This window comes from Bufo bufo, chromosome 2 (assembly GCF_905171765.1).
Source record: "Bufo bufo chromosome 2, aBufBuf1.1, whole genome shotgun sequence".
Taxonomy (NCBI): Eukaryota; Metazoa; Chordata; class Amphibia; order Anura; family Bufonidae; genus Bufo; species Bufo bufo.
In genome coordinates, this window is record NC_053390.1 from 644,310,449 (window position 1) to 644,331,461 (window position 21,013).

The following is a 21,013-nucleotide window of genomic DNA, read 5'->3' on the forward strand; positions in this document are numbered from 1 at the left end:
CCAGGTCGATGAAATTTCTGGGTTTTGTGGTGAACTCCAGCGAACAGACCCTGTGCCTTCCAGGGCCCAAAGTCAGGTCCATACGCAAGGAACTACGTCACGCTCTGAGACTCCCTCAAATATCGCTGAGTCATCTGGCACGCATTATCGGCCTCCTCTCCTCCTCCATCCAGGCGATTTTTCCGGCACCTCTTCATTATCGAGCATTGCAACGGCTCAAGATCGCCCACCTGCAAGCGGGAGCATCCTATGCGGACGTGGTGACCCTGGATCGCGAGTCGAGGGACGAGCTCGTGTGGTGGATCTCCAACCTCGACGCGTGGAATGGCAAGGCCATCGTGGGGCCTCAACCGGACCTGATCGTGGAGTCGGATGCCAGTCTCCTCGGCTGGGGCACATACTGCAATGGGGTTTCCACCGGAGGACCCTGGTCAGGAAACGAGTCTCATCTCCACATAAACGCGCTGGAGCTGTTGACGGGATCTTTCGCCATCCGTAGCTTCACCAAAGACAGGATCTCGGCATGCATCAGGCTCAGGATGGACAACGTGTCAGCTGTGCGGTATGTCAATGCCATGGGGGGCACCCATTCATCGATCCTAACCCATCTGGCGAAGGAGTTTTGGTCCTTTTGCCTGGACAAAGGCTTCACGGTGATCACGGAATATATTCCGGGACTACGCAATACTTTCGCGGATTTGAGTTCTCGTCATTCATCGGACTTCAGCGATTGGAGATTAGATCCAGCGGTGTTCTCCTCCATCGCGTCGGTTTGGGGACCCCTCTCTATGGACCTCTTTGCCTCTCGTTCGAACGCCCAGCTTCCGCGCTTCTACAGTTGGAGACCGGACCCTCTGTCAGAGGCTGTGGACGCCCTACTACAGGATTGGTCGGGTCAACTGGCTTACGCCTTCCCTCCATTTGCGCTTATTCCGCGGGTGCTGTCGCAGGTTTGTCGTCAGCTGGCGGACTTGGTTCTGATAGTTCCCTTTTGGCAAGCCCAATCATGGTTCCCTCAACTTCTGGAGCTCCTAGTAGAGGATCCCCATCTTCCATCGTTTCCGGATCTCCTTTGCGGACCACTGGGCCAACGTCATCCGCTGGTGACAGACGGTTCTCTCAGTCTCCTCGCGTGCAGAGTTTCGGGGAGCGTTGGGACGTCACAGGTTTATCGGGAACGGCTCGGCACCCGACGCGCTTATCAGTCAGCCTGGAAACGTTGGTCTGACTGGTGCGTGGGGCGGGGTTTGGATTCCTTTTCAGCTCCTGTGAAGGACATGCTCGATATTTTGTCGTCCCTATATGACTAGGGCAAGGCTTATAGGTCCATTAACCTCTTCCGATCAGCTATATCTTCTCGCCACCAAGGTTTTGCGGGCTGCCCGGCGGGTCAGCACCCTTTGGTGTGTCGACTTCTCAAGGGGTCACGACTATCTCGGCCTCCTAGACTCCGTTTCACTAGCTCCTGGGATGTTATGTTGGTCCTTCAATTTTTCTCAGGATGGCCTGTCAATTCAAGTTTGTCTCTCCGCCAACTTTCGGCCAACTGGTCACCCTGCTGTGTCTGATTTCCTGCAAAAGGGTTTCAGATGTGCGAGCCTTGGATTTCGATGCGCTGTATTTCACCCCAAGTGGTGTCTCCTTTAACATATCTCGCCGCACAAAAACTAATATTCGGTCGGTGTCCTACCCGGCTTTTCCTGATAACCAAGCACTTTGCCCGGTGCAATGTTTGAAGGAGCACTTAGACCGTACGACCTCCTTATGTGTCCCTTCTGTTCCGCAATTGTTCATTTCCTTCCGCAGACCGTTCCTTCCGGTGACTAGTGTCACTTTATCCCGTTGGGTGAAGTGGATTCTATCTTTGGCCGGTGTTGATACGTCGGTGTTCACGGCTCATTCGGTTAGGGGAGCTTCGGCTACTTCCATGACCGTTGCAGGAGCCCGCCTGGAGGATGTTCTACGGTTAGCAGATTGGTCTAGAGCTTCGACGTTTAGGGAGTTTTATTTCAGGCCGCCTCCGCATGCTTTTTCTTCTGTGATTTTGTCGCTTTAAACTTGCACAATACGAGCCTCCGTGTCTTGTTATAAAATTGCATGATTTTCCTATTTTATAACGTAAAGTCATGATTTTATTAAAGACACGGAGGCGAGTATTGCCCACCCTACTGTTCCCTCCCTTCTTGTTTAGCTACTGATCAGATGATTGTATTATATGATATTTATACTTGATACTTTTATTTTCCACGTGATTGGATAAATTCAGATCCTGTGAATTACCTCGTATTATCCTGTTCTCTTTCCGGAGGTTGATTCCTGATAAACACCTAGTGATGGGTTCCAAGAAGTTCTTAGTTCCAGTTGTCCACTGCTCCGGTTGAGCTCTGGTTCCAGGTTCTCGGTTCGTGGTTTCCGGTTGGAGTTTTCCGTTGGAAGAGGTTCGGTCCAGTGTTCAAGTGTGTGTCTGCTAGTCACATCAAAGAAAGAGATGACAGGGGAGGACCTATTTATGGACTGACTAATGGGAGGAGTTATTTGGGGTTGTCTTTGTTTTTTTATGTAAATTCTTTGCTGCTGTGGAATTTCAGTAAAGAAGGAGTAATGCAATACTCGCCTCCGTGTCTTTAATAAAATCATGACTTTACGTCATAAAATAGGAAAATTATGCAATTTCAGTGCGGATTGTGTGCATTTACCCTTAGGGTACATTCACACCGTGTGCCCCCCATGGCCGTATTGCGGCCCGCATACAGCCCTGGGTCTTTTGTGTATGTAGAAAATGTTTCAGATCTTTGAGTTCAGCTCATGCAAAATGGGAGCAAAACCGAAAGTGTTGCCTTTTTATTTTGTTCAGTGTAAATAGATTTTTTTTTCCATTTTATTTTTGCCTGATGCAATAAACACCACCATTGTTGTATTATTGTACAAATGACATGCAGTTTGTTACATTACAGTCCTATAGTTGCTTGATTATTGTTTTTATTGTAAAATTTTTAAACAGACTTTGAAACCATGGATAGAAAATCAGATGTGTTATCAAAATACAATGAATTAAAAAAGGAACTGAAAGAAGGTATGTATTGCTTTTGTTACGTAGGGAAATAAAAGGAGAAGGAGGCAGCACCACCTGTGCGGTGTCAGAGCGTATGCTGAAAGGTAAATAAGGTTAGGGTACGCTTACCGTCGATGGTTGTGAGGAGCCTTGCTGGTATAATTGTTTTTAGCCGACCATCAGAACGGCGTATTTCAGGCTGCAGGAATATCAGGAGGAAAATAAAAACGAACGTTGACTGCTTTTTTCGGCGCTTGCTTGGAGAAATCCAGACTGATGTCACCAATGAGGTGAATAAGTGGCTTTATTTACAGAGAAGTCTACGCGTTTCGAGAGTAGGAAATCTCTCTTCATCAGGACAATCTGTTATGACAATACATTACAATGCTTGCTTTTAAAAACAGTTGTTTTGGCACGCAGGCCAATGGGGGGGGGGGGGGTTTGACTGGAGGCGTGTTTACTGTGAGTGACATTGCCTAGTAGGGATTCTGAAGGCAGTGTCGTGTGTGTTGTTCTCACGTGGATTGCAAGGGTAGTAGATGCCGGTATATGATCTATTGGCTTTGCACCTCTTTTTATTGTTACATGATGTGGAGTCAGAAGGAATGTGTATCATATTCTAGATACACATTGGAATGTTGCGGGCTGACTTATTTTTTTAAAAATAATTATAGAGTCAGTAGAGTGAGCCGCTGTTTTCGGGGAACCTAGTGTAACTTTATGGACTCAGGTGATCTACAGGGTGGGCCATTTATATGGATACACCTTAATAAAATGGGAATGGTTGGTGATATTGACTTCCTGTTTGTGGCACATTAGTATATGTGAGGGGGGAAACTTTTCAAGATGGGTGGTGACCATGGCGGCCATTTTGAAGTCGGCCATTTTGAATCCAACTTTTATTTTTTCAATAGGAAGAGGGTCATGTGACACATCAAACTTATTGGGAATTTCACAAGAAAAACAATGGTGTGCTTGGTTTTAACGTAAACTTTATTCTTTTATGAGTTATTTACAAGTTTCTGACCACTTATAAAATGTGTTCAATGTGCTGCTCATTGTGTTGGATTGTCAATGCAACCCTCTTCGCCCACTCTTCACACACTGATAGCAACACCGCAGGAGAAATGCTAGCACAGGCTTCCAGTATCTGTAGTTTCAGGTGCTGCACATCTCGTATCATCTGAAGGCAATCGTCTATGCTGTGAAGATACGAGATGTGCAGGACCTGAAACTACGGATACTGGAAGCCTGTGCTAGCATTTCTCCTGCGGTGTTGCTATCAGTGTGTGAAGAGTGGGAGAAGAGGGTTGCATTGACAATCCAACACAATGGGCAGCACATTGAACACATTTTATAAGTGGTCAGAAACTTGTAAATAACTCATGAAAGAATAAAGTTACGTTAAAACCAAGCACACCATTGTTTTTCTTGTGAAATTCCCAATAAGTTTGATGTGACACATGACCCTCTTCCTATTGAAAAAACAAAAAGTTGGATTCAAAATGGCCGACTTCAAAATGGCCACCATGGTCACCACCCATCTTGAAAAGTTTCCCCCCTCACATATACTAATGTGCCACAAACAGGAAGTTAATATCACCAACAACTCCCATTTTATTAAGGTGTATCCATATAAATGGCCCACCCTGTATACACTAAGATCAAACATATGTTTTGGGAGGAAATTATTTTATTCCATTTCTATCTCTGTCCTTGTGTTGCGGGAAAAAGAAGGTAGCGGTCGCGGGGTGACAGGTGCAGGAGGCACGATCTCTGGAGCACGTAGTGCGCATAAAGACGGATAGAGAGCGAGTGTGCCACTAGATGCAGAGTTCCGTATCTTGATCAAGAAGAACTTGTGGTGATATTTTGTTTTTTTAATTGAATAGGCAAAAGTGCAAGAGACTCTGTCTTCGGAGTTAATTGTGCGCGTGCAGGGGGGAGGGTGCTGATGTATGTATACGAGGGCTCCATATATTAGTTAGAGAGGAGTTTACTTGGTATTTTAAAATAATGGGACAGGAGTGCAGCTCCTAGTTGGGATTTTGGTATTGATAGTTGCTTGTTTCTAAGAAGGGGATACAGGTGTTATATAGAGAGTAATAGAAAAAGGTGTTGGGTCACTGTCATGAGGCTATCAATACCTTGCAGGCTAAGGGGTTAATGGAGCTGGGCATCTGGTTCCCGACAATGCTCTGGGGGGTGGGTCTCTTGGTGCCTGCTTGGCATTTTGTAGATTCATAACTGGAAAAAGGGTGGTCATGGGTCCATTGCGAGTATACAGTGTTTATTAGTTACATGGATGAATTTCTCCTTTTTTAAGGGTTATGAGGTGTATGTGGGGGCATGGGGGTTGGGAGATTGAGAATGAACTAGACATACAGAGAAGTGGTAAGAGTGGGAGCAAAATTTATCAATTAGTAATAATAATAGAAGTAGTGGGGAACAGGGTCAATGCCCCATTGGAGAGGAGGGATTGAGAGAGATTGACATTTAAAATTTCTATAGGGTTAAAAGAATACATATAAATATATGTGGTGACTAAAAGGAAGAAAAGAGAAATCCTTCTATGTGTGCAGGGATATATTTCTGCATCCTTGGGGCTGAAGGAGTTCTATGGGGGTGTCGATTTTAAGGATACCTCTACCCCTCTGTATTTTGGGCCTATACACTTTCCTACTGTGTATGTTCTGCCTTCCCTGTAGAAGGCATGTGGGATCATCCGTACAAGGACATCATATGTATCACCTGTAGTTCTGGTTTCTAGGGGCTAATAGGTTACTTGTGGTTCTGAGTACATACCCCAAAAGGAGGCTTTGTAATTCTAGGTCTGGTGTCTATCTGGCTTTATTGTTTTTTATATTAAAAATCGTATTCTCTTTTTTTATATATGTAGAGGATCGTCTAGTAGATAGGTTTGTGTATATATGGAGTGTAGATTTTACTGCTATTTGAGAAGATCTCGGTTTGTTACACAATTAATTCTTGAATTACATTTAAACTTTGTGGCATGAATGTGTTCAGTTGGTAGATCCAGTAAATCTAACCTTTTAGAAGGAGTCTGAGTCTATTCTATGGGCTGTATGGGATATGGTCTATGGGAGTAATCGTGATTGGATATTTCTCTTTTTCTGGTGTATTGGCACAGTGTCTTGAGACACTGTGTTTGGAATAGAGTTTCTGGATATTGTGTCTGTGTTGGTTTAATCTACAGTGTATTGGTTGGATGGTGCAGCCGACATATTGTAGGTCGCAAGTGCATTCAATTAGGTAGATAACATATGATGATTGACATGTGAGATTATGTTTAATTTGGAACATGGTTTTGCTGGTATTAGATGAGAAAGAAAATTTATTGTGTGTTATGGTTTGATAACAAAGGCATCGGGCAACCCTACATTTGTAGCTTCCTGTTTTACCTGTTTGTGTCGTTGAGGTGTGCGTTTTCCTTGTATGTTGTTTCGGTTTGCTGGGGGCTAAAAGGTTCTTGATGGTTGGTGCCCTTCTATAGGTAATTTTTTGTTTGATGGGGAGGTGTTTTTTTCGGATGGGGGTATTGAAGCAAGATATGCCAGTGTTTTTGTAATATATTGAGGATCACTTGGTTGGATGTACTACAGTCCTGATCAAGAGTTTAAGACCACTTTAAAAATGGCAAAAAATCATATTTAGCATGGCTGGATCTTAACAAGGTTCCAAGTAGAGCTTCAACATGCAACAAGAAGAAATTGGAGTGAGACAAAACATCTTTTGAGCATTCAATTTAATGAAAACAACGAATAAACTGAAACAGGCCGTTTTTCAGCTGATCAAAAGTTTAGGACCACACCTCCAAAAAAAAACTAAACCCCCCCCAAAACAGAAATCCAACTTCCAAACATGAACTCAGTAATGAGTAGCTCCGCCGTTATTGTTTATCACTTCAAAAATTCGTTTCGGCATGCTTGATGCAAGCATTTCCATGAGGTGAGTGGGAACATTTCTCCAAGTGGTGAAGACGGCCGCACGAAGGCCATCTACTGTCTGGAACTGTTGTCCATTTTTGTAAACTTCCCTTGCCATCCATCCACAAAGGTTCTCAATTGGATTTAGATCAGGGGAACACGCAGGATGGGCCAAAAGAGTGATGTTATTCTCGTGGTAGAAATCCCTTGTCCTGCGGGCATTGTGTACTGTAGCGTTGTGCTGTTGAAAAACCCTGTCGTTACCACACAGACGAGGGCCCTCAGTCATGAGGAATGCTCTCTGCAACATCTGGACATAGCCAGCGGCCGTTTGACGCCCCTGCACTTCCTGAAGCTCAATTGTTCCACTGAAAAAAAAAGCACCCCAGACCATTATGGCGCCCCCTCCACTGTGGCACGTAGAAAACATCTCAGGTGGGATCTGCTTGTCATGCCAGTAACGTTGGAAACCATCAGCACCATTAAGGTTACATTTTTTCTCATCAGAGAATAAAACTTTCTTTCACCTTTGAATGTCCCATGTTTGGTGCTCTCTTGCAAAGTCCAAATGAGCAGTTCTGTGGCGTTCAAGGAGACGAGGTCTTTGAAGACGTTTTTTGTTTTTGAAGCCCTTCAGTCTCAGATGCTGTCTGATGGTTATGGGGCTGCAGTCAGCACCAGTAAGGCCTTAATTTGGGACGAGGATCATCCAGTGTCTTGACGGACAGCCAATTGGATCCTCCGGCTCAGTGCTGATGAAATTTTTTTGGGTCTTCCACTTGACTTTTTTCTTCCATAACCCTCAGGATCATTTAAGAAATTCCAAATGATTGTCTTACTGCGTTCCACCTCAGCAGCGATGGCGCGCTGTGAGAGACCCTGCTTATGCAGTTCAACAACCCGACCACGTTCAAAAAGAGAGAGTTTTTTTGCCTTTGCCATCACAACGTGTGACTACCTGACAGAAAATGACAATGAATCCACATCTTTGCACAGATTTGACCTTTTAAAGGCATGTGGTCCTAAAATTTTGATCAGCTGAAAAACAGCCTGTTTCAGTTTAATCGTTATTTTCAATTAATTGAATGCTCAAAAAATGTTTTGTCTCACTCTCATTTCTTCTTGTTGCATGTTGAAGCTCTACTTGGAACCTTGTTAAGATCCAACAATGTAAAATATGATTTTTTTTTGCCATTTTTCAAGTGGTCTTAAACTTTTGATCAGGACTGTATATTGAGTGATTAGATTTTTTTTTTTTGTCCTTTTTTCTAAATATTCTGTCTGTTTTCAATTTCAGACTTTTCTTGTATGCATTCTGGATGCGTTTTTGGGGTATTGCCTGTTCTTTAAAGTCATCCGTCTTGGTACAGTTCCTGCAGATTCTTTTGTATTGACTGTACGGGATATTGTTTAACCATTTTTTTGTGGTGGAAACTGGAGAAATGTATATAGCTGTTCGTGTCGACTGTTTTGAAATATGTTTTGGTAGTTAGTTAGTTTTTTGTACTGGCGATTATGATATCTAGAAATTCGATGGCCGATTTATTGTAATTGGGAGTAAAAGTGATTCCCCAGTCAGTGGAATTGAGGGTCTGGCAGAAATCTATGGCAGTGTCCTCTTTTCCCTTCCAAATGATGAAAATGTAATCTATGTATCTCCTGAAGTATATTATGTGGTTTCTGTATAGCATGTGATTCCAAATATGGATGTCTTCAAATTCCCCCATGAACAGGTTTGCAGAGGACGGCGCTACCCGTGTCCCCAATGCGGTCCTTCTGCATTGGTGGTATGCTATGCCATTGTATATAAAGTAATTGTTTTTGAGTATGAAGTTGAGGCCTTCCATGAGGAACTCGATTTGTGCTATTCCCAGTGTTTTGTCCTTGAGTGAAGTGTTTTTACACACTGAATACCCAGTTCGTGTTCTATATTTGAATATAAAGCCGTGAGATCTAATGTGAGTAGAGCGTACTCTGGTTGCCAGTTTATATCTTCTAGTTCACAGATGAGCTGACTGGAGTCGTGTAGGTAGCTTGGGAGTTGTTTTACATAGGGCTGTAGGAACAGATGTAGGTATTGTGATAGGTTACTGGTGGCGCAATTTGTGTTTGAGATAGTTGGTCATCCAGGGGGATTTTGAGTGTTTTTGTGTATTTTTGGAAAATGGTAGAAATATTGCACATACAAAAGACAACGGACGCACTGAGGTACGAAACGGCCGTCGCCTAACTCAGCTGGTGCACTTGTGTATGTTGTCCGCTCCCTACCAGGAATAAAGGAAACTTTTCTGCAAGCATTGGTGAGTGCCGTCCATTGTCTTTTGTACGTGCAAGATTATTGAAGCAGTAACTGCCTGGTTACATGTTCGACAGAGCACCACCGGCAGCAGTGATGTTGCATATATACTCCCACTAAGTACCCCGGTGACGATTGTGTCAATATAAGGGAGTGCCACTCTTTCTTTACTACAACCGCTTTTTAAATGGTAGAAATATGGTGTACAGGTGGTTTTTGGCAAAAGGAGGTTTTTGTCTTTTTTCTTTATGTATTTTTGGGCAAACACATTTTTGAATAGTACATTAAGGTCTTTTGTTATCTATCGGAACGAGTTTGTATTGTTTTTTTCATAGTATAATGTGTCGCTGAGGATTCGTACTGCTTCGGATTCATAGTGTTTTCTGTCCTGTACCACTATGCCGCCCTCTTTGTCGGCGGGGCGTATCATGATCTGGCTGTTATTTCTCAGCTTATTTAGGGCTATTTGTTCCCTTTTGTTGAGATTTCCTTTATAGTTGAGACTGTCAGTGTCATTGGCTAATTGTTTTATTTTGGATAGTACCAAGTCAACAAATATTGGTAGAATGTGGCCTTGACTGTGCAACAGAAAAAAAGTTCGACTTTGGCCTAACGTCTAGATGTTTGTAGGTAAATTGTTAGGGTCCGAGGTTGTAGTGTCTGTCGTATTTTTATCTGATTGTTTTATATTCTCAATTTCAAACTGTCTTTTTATTGTGAGTGTTCTCCTAAATTTTTGTAGGTCAATGAACAGTTCCAGTGGATTGACTCTGTTTAGAGGGCAAAAAGAGAGGCCTTTCTGTAGGAGACTGATTTCATAGGCTGACAGTCTGTACTCTTTTTTTAAGAGCGGGAGCTCGGCAACCTCCTTACACCATCCACTACAGACGGCCTCTATGCCCCCTTCCCCTACATCTGGTGTACTTCTTCTGAATCTTCTATCCTCCAGCGGCACAGGTAAGTTAGAGATACTAACCATAGCACATTTTTATGCTTACTGAAAAAAGGGGTCCTAAAAAACTGTTTGAAGGCTATGTGAAAGTAATTGCAATACCTCTTGAAATTTAATTAGTGGCATTATCATACTTATATATTAAGCAACAACCTTTCACCACAAGGGACAATAAGTTACTGAGGAAATCTTATGTATTTTATTACCTTAACAATTGTACATAGATGACATGCTGTTGTTTTTCTCCGTTTTATTTCTCCAGGCATAGACATAAAATACTATTATATGACGGCATATCTTGAATGTATATGTGTTTCCCATGTGACTTTTTACGCTATATATCTGCATAATTTTTGATGTATGTAAACACAAACCTTACTTTGATTATATTCCAAGGAAAGCCGCATTTCAAGTTTTTTTGAATAAAAATCACAATCAACTTACACAAATTTTCTGGCTGTGATTTGTATTACGTAAGTTTGTATTCTGAGAGATTAAAAATCTTTACTGTCGATTGAGAGATAGGTGTGGAACTGTGATGTTTTTTTTTTTAAATGAGTTTTCCCATTTTTGGTCCCTCCTCTTTTACCTTTTGTCCTTTTACTATTACTCACTATATAACCCCTGTATCCCCTTATTAGAAGTACACCAGCAGCTATCAATACCAAAATCCCGTAACTGTATACCATTCCCCGGAGCCGCACTCCTGTTTCATTATTTTAAAATACCCACTAAACTCCTCTCTAACTAATATAAGGAGCCCTCGTATACATACATCAGCACCCTCCCCCCTGTGCATGCACAATGCGCTCCAGAGACAGAGTCTCTTGCACTTTTGCCTAATCAATCCAAAAAACAAAAAATCAGCATAGGTTCTTCTTGATCAAGATATGGAGCTCTGCATCTAGCGGCCCGCTCGCTCCCAATCCATCCATAAAGGATGGGCACACACACGCGCACAATGAGCTCCGAAGACTGAGTCTCTTGCAAAAAACTAAAAATCACCATAAGTTCTTCTTGATCAAGATATGGAGCTCTGCAACTAGCGGCACGCTCGCTCCCCATCCATCTTTATGAGCACACGCACAATGTGCTCCGAAGACAGAGTCTCCTGCATTTTTGCCCAATCAATCTAAAAAACAAAAAATCCCCATAAGTTCTTCTTGATCAAGATACAGAGTTCTGCATCTAGCTCTTTCCTCATCCATCTCTATGCGCACTACGTGCTCCAGAGATCGTGCCTCCTGCACCTGTCACCCCGCAGCCGCTACCTCCTTTTTCCCGCAACATAAGGACAGAAATAGAAATGGAATAAAATAATTTCCTCCCAAAACATGTTTGATCCTAGTGTATAGATCACCTGAGTCCATAAAGTTACACTAGGTTCCCCAAAAACTGCGTCTCACTCTGCTGACTCTATAATTATTTCAAAAAAATAAGTCAGCCCGCAACATTCCAATGTGTATCTAGAATATGATACACATTCCTTCTGACTCAACATCATGTAACAATGAAAAGAGGTGCAAAGCCAATAGATCATATACCGGCATCTACTACCCTTGCAATCCATGTGAGAACAACACACTCGACACTGCCTTCAGAATCCCTACTAGGCAATGTCACTCACAATAAACACGCCCCCCCCCCCCCCACATTGGCCTGCGTGCCAAAACAACTGTTTTTAAAAGCAAGCATTGTAATGTATTGTCATAACAGATTGTCCTGATGAGGGATTTCCTACCCTCAAAAAGCGGGAGGCACATGCCAAAAGACGTCCGGATAAAAACCACAGCATGGTTGCCGTGCGGCGGCCGGATCTCCGGCTTGTCCCTATTATAGTGAATAGGGCCGAAGGGGACTTCGGAAGGCACACATGGGCTAGCGTTAGTACAGTTCCCCTACAGTTCAGAAAAGACAGAACGGGAACCAGACAAGACACTGAACCAGACAAACAGATGCCTGTTCTCTATGCAGTGTTAGTCCATGGGCGAACAGACAGAGCTGCACAACAAGACACAAAACTGACAGATAACTAGACCCTATGAAGATGCTGTTACATAGAAGTCCTAGTCAGAGTTGCACACATGGACTAAAATGTCCTCCCTCTGGAGAACCAACATGACCAGGCTACAAGACAAGGCAGGCAAAGAATGTGCTACACCCTCTTACCGAAGGTAAAACATAAACAGGACAGGTTCAGAAGCAGTTAAGCACTACCAGGCTGACATTAACAAGGATACAGGCAAGACATGGTAAAACAGAGCAGACAGACATGAAAGCAAGGAAACATCAATACTTTAACAGGCGAAACCACTGATGGCAAAAAACCCTCTGGGACAGCAGAAAAGGTGCTGCACCTAGCAAGGCTCAAGGACACAAACACAGGCAACAGTGCACAAACAGAGGACCACAGCCCCAAGCAACCAGCATACACAGGAATCAGCCTGCAGCCAGTACGCGAGAGAGAAGGCAGCCAGCCTACACGGCCACAACTGTCCCAGCGAACCGCACTGTGACATCTCCATATAGAAGGAATGTAAATACTGCCTTTATCTCCGCTGATGATCATGCAGTTATCGTTTGGTTTCTTCTAAATAATCAGCAGAATCATCTGTACGTGTAAATTAACTGTCAATTTGTAAAACTCTTCAAGACAATGTTCCTGCACAGTTTGCTAGCTATTTTACCTTGTTAGAGGTCTCCCTACGTAACAAAAGCAATACATACCTATTTTCAGTTCCTTTTTTAATTCATTGTATTTTGATAACACATCTGATTTTCTATCCATGGTTTCAAAGTCTGTTTAAAAATATTACAATAAAAACAATAATCAAGCAACTATAGGACTGTAATGTAACAAACTGCATGTCATTTGTACATTAATACAACAATGGTGGTGTTTATAGCATCAGGCAAAAAAAATTAAGAAAAAAAAAATCGATTTAGTTGATGGTTTTTGGGTATGATTTTTAGCAGCATTTATTTTTTTGGTCATTTTTTAAGATAATAGTTTCTAATGCATTATTAAATGCAATAAAAATTTCTTGCTTTCTGTGGAATGATGTTCTATGGCACTTGTGCTTTATTATGGTTTCTCGCTGTGTGTTAAATGGGTTCTCCGGGTTCAGGGCTGAACCCAGATATAAGTTTTTTTATTCTTTTACTATACCGTATATATTAGAGGAGCATCGAAGCATTTGCAAGCCTGTGTTTCTTTTGAGCCGGTGACATACCTGGCTTCACATCACTATGCTAGGCAGAGACTTCCACCTAGCAGTGAACCTGGTGAGATCACCAGCACAAATAGTTAGTCTATAGCACTGCGCTAGGCTGTTTTGGAGGAAGAAAGTCTCCGACTAACATAGTGATGTGAAGCTCAGTGCATCACCAGCTCAAACACACAAAGCCTAGCACAGTGCAATGCAGCATGACAAAGGGGAGCATTGAAGCAAGGAAATGCTCCAGGAGCGCCGCGGCCTTCTCACTGTTTACCTCAGGCCCATAACTAGTATCACTGGCCTGGGTGCGGCTACGCCAAGTTCACTAGAATGGAGTTTAGCCGCGCCCAGGCCAGCGATATTAGTTGTGATGTCAATGGGCCTGAGGGAAACAGAGAGGAGGCCGTGGCACTCCTGGAGCACCGCTGCCTTCTCAAACAGATGATCTATTCAGAGAATAGATCATCAGTAAAAAAAAACTCCAAAAGCTCTTTAAATGCTATGTGTAAACCCAGCTTAAGGCTACAAGCACACGAACGTTAGGGCTCCGTGTAAACCCAGCTTAAGAGCAAATGTACACATTCAGGATTTATGTGCGGACAATCCGCACTGAAATCCGCAGATGTTCGCAGGGAAATCCATGCGGTCAATACGCATTAATTGGTGTGGATTTCCGTGCGGATTTTACTCTCCCCGTTGAAGTGAATGGAGAAAATCCGGTCAGGAAAATTAAAATAAATTGACATGATACAGATTTTAAAAGCTGCACCGCAGGTCAAAATCCATACGGAAAAAATCCTCATCGTGTGCATTAGAATTTCAAATTCTAATAGAATACAATGTAACGCACGCAAATTGGCACAAATCCTCACGCAAACCTGATAGTGTGCATTTACCCTTAGGGCAGTGGTTCTCAACCTTTCTAAAGCCATGACCCCTTAATACAGTTCCTCATGTTGTGGTGACCCCCAACCATTAAATTTTTTTCCTTGCTACGTCATAACTAATTTTGCTACTGTTATGAATTGTAATGTAAATATCTGATATGCAGGATGTATTTTTATTGCTACAAATTGAACATAATTAAAGCAGAGTAATTAATCACAAAGACATCCACAGATCCCCCCTAAACAGTGCCATCCGCAGATCCCCCCTAAACAGTGCCATCCACAGATCCCTCCTCCCCTAAACAGTGCCATCCACAGATCCCCCCTCCCCTAAACAGTGCCATCCACAGATCCCCCCCTCCCTTAAACAGTGCCATCCACAGATCTCCCCCCTAAACAGTGCCATCTACAGATCCCCCCCTCCCTTAAACAGTGCCATCCACAGATCCCCCCCTCCCTTAAACAGTGCCATCCACAGATCTCCCCCCCTAAACAGTGCCATCCACAGATCCCCCTAAACAGTGCCATCCACAGATCCCCCCCTAAACAGTGCCATCCACAGATCCCCCCCTAAACAGTGCCATCCACAGATCCCCCCTCCCCTAAACAGTGCCATGATGGCACTGTTTAGGGGAGGGGGATCTGTGGATGGCACTGTTTAGGGGGGGATCTGTGGATGGCACTGTTTAGGGGGGATCTGTGGATGGCACTGTTTAGGGGGGATCTGTGGATGGCACTGTTTAGGGGGGATCTGTGGATGGCACTGTTTAGGGGGGAGATCTGTGGATGGCACTGTTTAGGGGGGAGATCTGTGGATGGCACTGTTTAGGGGAGGGGGGATCTGTGGATGGCACTGTAGGCGGATCTGTGGATGGCACTGCGATCCACAGATCCACCTACAGTGCCATCCACAGATCTCCCTCCCCGACGCTCACAGCAGTATATTTATAAACTAATCAGTAACTACTTTAACTTTAATCATTGCTCATTGCTGAGCTCTTTACTTGGATTATAATTTATTTGGACATGGGATATCTTACTTTGTCTTAGCTCCGGTAATAGCAGGCAGTGCGGGGGGGCGGCGCTCACTCACTGACGTCACGCGCCTGCGCCGCCTAGTGGGAGGAGCAGGCGCGTGACGTCAGTGAGTGAGCGCCGCCCCCCAGACTGCCTGCTATTACCGGAGCTAAGACAAAGTAAGATATCCCATATCCAAATAAATTATAATCCAAGTAAAGAGCTCAGCAATGAGCAATGATTAAAGTTAAAGTAGTTACTGATTAGTTTATAAATATACTGCTGTGAGCGGCGTGGCCCTGTATATTCTAACCCCCAGGCGTTCCCATGGTGACAGGGACGCTTGCCTGGGGGTTAGAATATACCATCGGATTTGAGTTTTTACGATCTCACTGAGCTCGTAAAACTCAGATCCGATGGTATATTCTAACCCCCAGGCAAGCGTCCCCGTCACCATGGGAACGCCTGGGAGTTAGAATATACCATCGGATCTTCTGAGTTACTCAGCCGCAAAACAAGCACCGGCGACCCCCCGGAAAGGGCCGATCGACCCCCAAAGGGGTCGCGACCCCTAGGTTGAGAACCGCTGCCTTAGGGTGTTACTACACGTCACATCAATGCTGCTTCACAACAAAAATCTAAAAACCATAAGAGATATTTACTGCCATTTTACACACAGGTCTTAAAGGGCTTCACATGAGTATGCTAGGTAGAGACTTCCACCTAGCAGTGAGCCCGGTGATGTCACTGGCACAAATGGGCGGTCTACAGTACTGCTCTAGGTTCTAAAACAGCCTAGAGCAGCGCTGTAGATCGCCCATTTGTGACAGTGACATCACTGGGTTCACTGCTAGTACGTCACCAGTAGTAAAGAAAAAGCCCTTGTCCTGCGCTATGCAGTGCACTTATACAGGCTATATGAGTGAATACAGGGGCTCAGAGCTGAACTCGGACAACTTTTTTACGTTGCAAAAGGTGATAAAAGGACTTTGGTCGAAAAGAGGGACAGTAGGTAGGCATGCCGTATCTCCTAACTGGTAAAAAAGTGGCTTATATGATGCCTACGGTATTATTGCAACTGTACAACTAATTAGAGGAAGCTATACAGTAAAAACAGCGTGACTAAACAGTTTTCAAAACTACCAGAAAAATTGTGATTCTTGCTAATATGGAATGCATACTGTGATTTACAGATCTGATAATTAGACCCCTTTCTCAGAAATACATTATTGTATTGTACAGTGACTCTTTCAAGACAACAGAAAACAAAATAGCCTTCAGTCACCTATAATTAGATGAAGATACAGTAAATTAGTGCCCCCTTACTATAGTGGTGCCCATGTACTCTATTAAAATAAAAAAGGACTACTTACAGTTCTCTGTCATATGTTTTATGTAAAAAAAAAAAAAAAAAATCTTGTCTATTAGTAGGTGCATGAGAGTCAGAAAAGCTACAGGTCTACCTAGTGTTAGGTAGTGATTTACTCCAGCTATGTGATTTGAAAGACAAATACACAGTAAACCTAAAAGTCTCTTTTCTAGGGCTCAATAAAAAGTCAATTATTTTGAAAGACTGAGAGGGGTTTTGAACCCAAGAACACTACATGAAAGGCAAATGCCTAAACCACTGAGATATAGCTTTGGACAGCAAGCTGAAGGATTTTCTTTATCTATGTGATTGAGCATATTAAAATTACAATGAAGCTAAGTGTCAATGCGACCCTGACTAGTGAGAAGAGAAAAGTCAAACATCAGGATCACACATCACTTGAATTTGTCTCTTTTCTAGGGCTCAATAAAATGTAATTTTTTTTAAAAGACTGATAGGGGTTTTGAACCCAAGAACACTGCATGTGAGGCAAGCATCTAAACCACTGAGCTATAGCTTCAGACAGCAAACTGAAGGATTTTCTTGGTTGTGTGATTGATCATACACAGTACATCTATAACTCATTCTCACTTTGACCCTGACCTATGAAGACGATAAGTCAAACTCAGATGTCAGAGTCAAATATCAAAGTCAGGGTCAGGTGTCAGGGGTCACACTTGACAATGATATCTGACCATGTTCTAAAATGAACACTGTACATGTGAACAAGTGAGAAATAACAAAGCTAAAAAAATATATAAGTTTTACTGAATCTTTCCCTGTAAACTTTATACCAATCTGCTCAGTTCCTCCTGCTCTATAACATGCCGCTTCCCGATTGTACTGCATTTCGTGGTGGCAGGTCTTCTTTAACTTACTGGTTTTAGTAAATACTAGGGATCGACCGATATTGATTTTTTAGGGCCGATACCGATAATTTGTGAACTTTCAGGCCAATAGCCGATAATTTATACCGATATTCTGTGAAATTTCATTTTTGAAAAAAAATAAAAAATCCTACACAAATCTGCTGAAAATAAATATTTTTATTGTTAATGTGTATTTTTTTTTTTTAAATCTTTCTTTTTTATTTATACTTAATATTTTGGTGGTTTTTTTTTTACTAACTTTTTGCCCCCTTAGGGACTAGAACCCTTGTTTTATTGACCCTGTAAACTTTATACCACACAGCAGCAGGGAGCTGAACATGGCAGCCAGGGCTTCAATAGCGTTCTGGCTGCCATGGTAACTGATCGGAGGCCCCAGGCTTACACTGCTGGGGCTCCGATCGGAGGAGGAGGGGAGAGGGGACCCTGTGGCCACTGCCACTAATGATTACAACTGGGGGGGCTTGGGTGGGGGGGCGCACTGCGCCACCAATGTTTTTAATACTGGGGAGGGGGTGGGGGTGGGCGGCGCACTGCGCCACCAATGTTTTTCATACGGGGGTGGGGGTGGCGGGCGCACTGCGCCACCAATGATTAAAACTGGGGGGCTTGGGGGGGGGGGGCACACTGCGCCACCAATGAACATAAATCTCTCATTTATTCATATACAGGAGGCGGGAGCTGGCTGCAGAATCACATAGCCGGCTTCCGACCTCTATGAGCGGTAGCTGCGATCCGCGGCACCTGAGGGGTTAACTACCACGGATCGCAGCTACCGCTCATAGGAGGTCGGGAGCCGGCTATGTGATTCTGCAGCCAGCTCCCGCCTCCTGTTCAATTTGAATGAATGAGTAAGTTAACATCATTGGTGGCGCAGTGGCCAAAGCCCCTCCCCTCCTCTTCCCATCTGTCTCTTCACTGGCAGCAGCGGCAGCAGCATCACAGGGGGAGGGAGACACTGCTTCCTTCTTCCCTGTGCTGCTGAGGGAACACAGAAATCGCTGAGAGCAGCGCGATCTGTATTCCCCATACGTTATCGGAATATCGGCAAAATAGATGCCGATACCGATAACTGTCAAAATCCTGAATATCGGCCGATAATATCGGTAAAACCGATAATCGGTCGATCCCTAGTAAATACTTTGATTTACTGTGAAATAACAGTTCTGGAGCATCTTTTCTCATAAGTATGTTGTGCTGTTCCTCTATTCCTGTATAATTGTGAATACAGTACAAACATACAGGGTGTTACCATTCCTCATACAAACGCAAAAACACAAATGCAATAGCACTCTGCAACCAGCATTCTGCCCTGCCTCTATGCTGGATGAGGCATTGGTGTACATTTTGGTCAAAGCATAATAAGCCACTCACCACGTCAAGGTCGCCTCTATGAGTGGTCCCTAACACTAGTACCTACCTGTTATGGGCCATGATAGCCACACAAAGTCCAGGGAGCGCAGGTACAGCATGCACGCCAGGCACACACTGCTTTTAACCCCGTCCGGTGCCGTGACAGCTTTCATCGGATCCAGGGATGCAAGTACCAACATGCATGCTGAGCCCACTATATACTTCTCCTGGAGCCAAATGGCTACAGGTAGGCGCTGTAAAAGCAGACTCAGTTTTATCATGGCCCATAACAGGTAGGTACTAGTGTTAGGGACCACTTATAGAGGTGACCTTGACGTGGTGAGTGGCTTATTACGCTTTGGCCAAAATGTACACCAATGCCTCATTCAACATCCAGCATAGAGGCAGGGCAGAGTGCTGGTTGCAGAGTGCTATTGCATTTGTGTTTTTGCGTTTGTATGTGTATTTCGCCATAGCGATGTGCACCTGCATACAGGGTTGTGCTGACTGAACCCCCCACATTTTTTCTTTGTTACCATTCCTCCTCAGTTTTTACTCCTACATACCATATTTTTCGAACTATAAAATGCACTTTTTTCCCCCAAAAATGGGGGAAAAGTGGCAGTGCATCTTGTCTGATGGGTGTGATCTGAGGCTTAGTGGGGCTGGGGGGGTCCGATCACAGGCTGAGTGGGGTTGGTCTGATCTGAGTCTGATAAGGTCAGATTGGGAGTCTGATTTGAGGGGGGGGGGGTCCGATCTGAGTCTGATGGGGGCTGATCTGAGACTAATGGAGGCTGGGGGGTTCTGACGAGAGGCTGATCTGAGGCTGATGGAGGCTAGTGGGTCTAATCTGAGATTGATGGAGATTGGGGGTCTGATGAAGAATTTGGGTCTGATTTGGGGGTTTGATGAGGGTCTGATCAAGGATATGGGTCTGATTTTGGGTCCGCTCTAAGGTCTGATGGAAATATTTTTGTTCTCATTTTCCTCCTCCGATCAGTCTTATAGTCCGAAAAATATGGTAGTCTGATACTGACAGCAGTGACAGACTATGTATGGACACCCACAACTGGTAACATCAAGTAATGCAAGTATTTACTAAAACAGACATGTTGGGAGAGCTGTGCGGTTCTCGTTAAAGCCGATTGCCTAATATTGTGTAGGTCAACCCTTCAACAGCTCTGACCTGTCGAGATATGGACTCAACAAGACCTATGAAGATGTCTTGTAGAACCAGGCACCATCATCAACAGATCTCTTAACCCCTTCGCTACCAGCTATATACAGTTATCCCTCAAGATATAATGGCCTCAGGATACAATATTTTCAACACACAATGGACTTTTCTGGGCCATCGTAAGTTGGAACTAGACTCAACATACAATGCGCCAGACTCAGAGCCAACCAATCAAGTCCACTTCTTTGGTAAAGTGGATTTGTATTAGTTATAGTTAGCAGCTATTCCTGACTGTTATATGTAAAGACTTGTTTTATCTATCTTGATTATCTGCTTATTTTCCTCAAATATTCATTTTTTCTTATCTTGAATGACATTCTGGGGCTTTGGAACCGATTACTCAACTTACAATGGTTTCAACATACAATGGTTTTCCTGGAACCAATTAATATTGTTACTTAAGGGACCACTGTATGAACGGCCCTGGGAGGGTCTTTAAACATGGCGCCCGCTCGCGTGTGCAGCGGGCTCCATAGCCGGCAGGTCTCTGCTGTTTCAGTAGAGGCCCGCGGGTAATGTCCGTGACTGGCAATAAAGCAATTAAAGCCTTTAGATGCCATGGTCAAGCGAGTCCACGGGATCTAAGTGGTGAAAGACCCAAAAGCGGGCAGAGATTCCAGTCATTAATTTTAATATGCTGAGTCTCTCAGAAGAGACCCAGCGTATTAGAGCTGCAGTTCCTATGTTGGCCAGCAGGTGGCACGCAAACATATGAGATCAGTAATTTTACTATACTCCTGTGGGAGTATAGTAAATGTCTTAAAAAAACAAACTAGTGGACATTGTAGACTCCTA

At 43.7% G+C, this 21,013-nt stretch overlaps 1 protein-coding gene and 1 long non-coding RNA gene across 3 annotated transcripts in view; both read right to left on the reverse strand.

Annotated features, from left to right (window-relative positions):
* Positions 1 to 21,013, reverse strand: part of ZNF827 (zinc finger protein 827) — a 273,636-nt gene that overhangs the window by 101,397 nt on the left and 151,226 nt on the right. The window lies entirely within an intron of this gene.
* LOC120990017 lies at positions 1,834 to 19,582 on the reverse strand. Its single transcript, XR_005776355.1, has 3 exons — positions 19,571 to 19,582; positions 18,402 to 18,403; positions 1,834 to 2,165 (listed from the first exon to the last, which is right to left on the reverse strand). It is a non-coding gene; the product is annotated as an uncharacterized LOC120990017 (long non-coding RNA).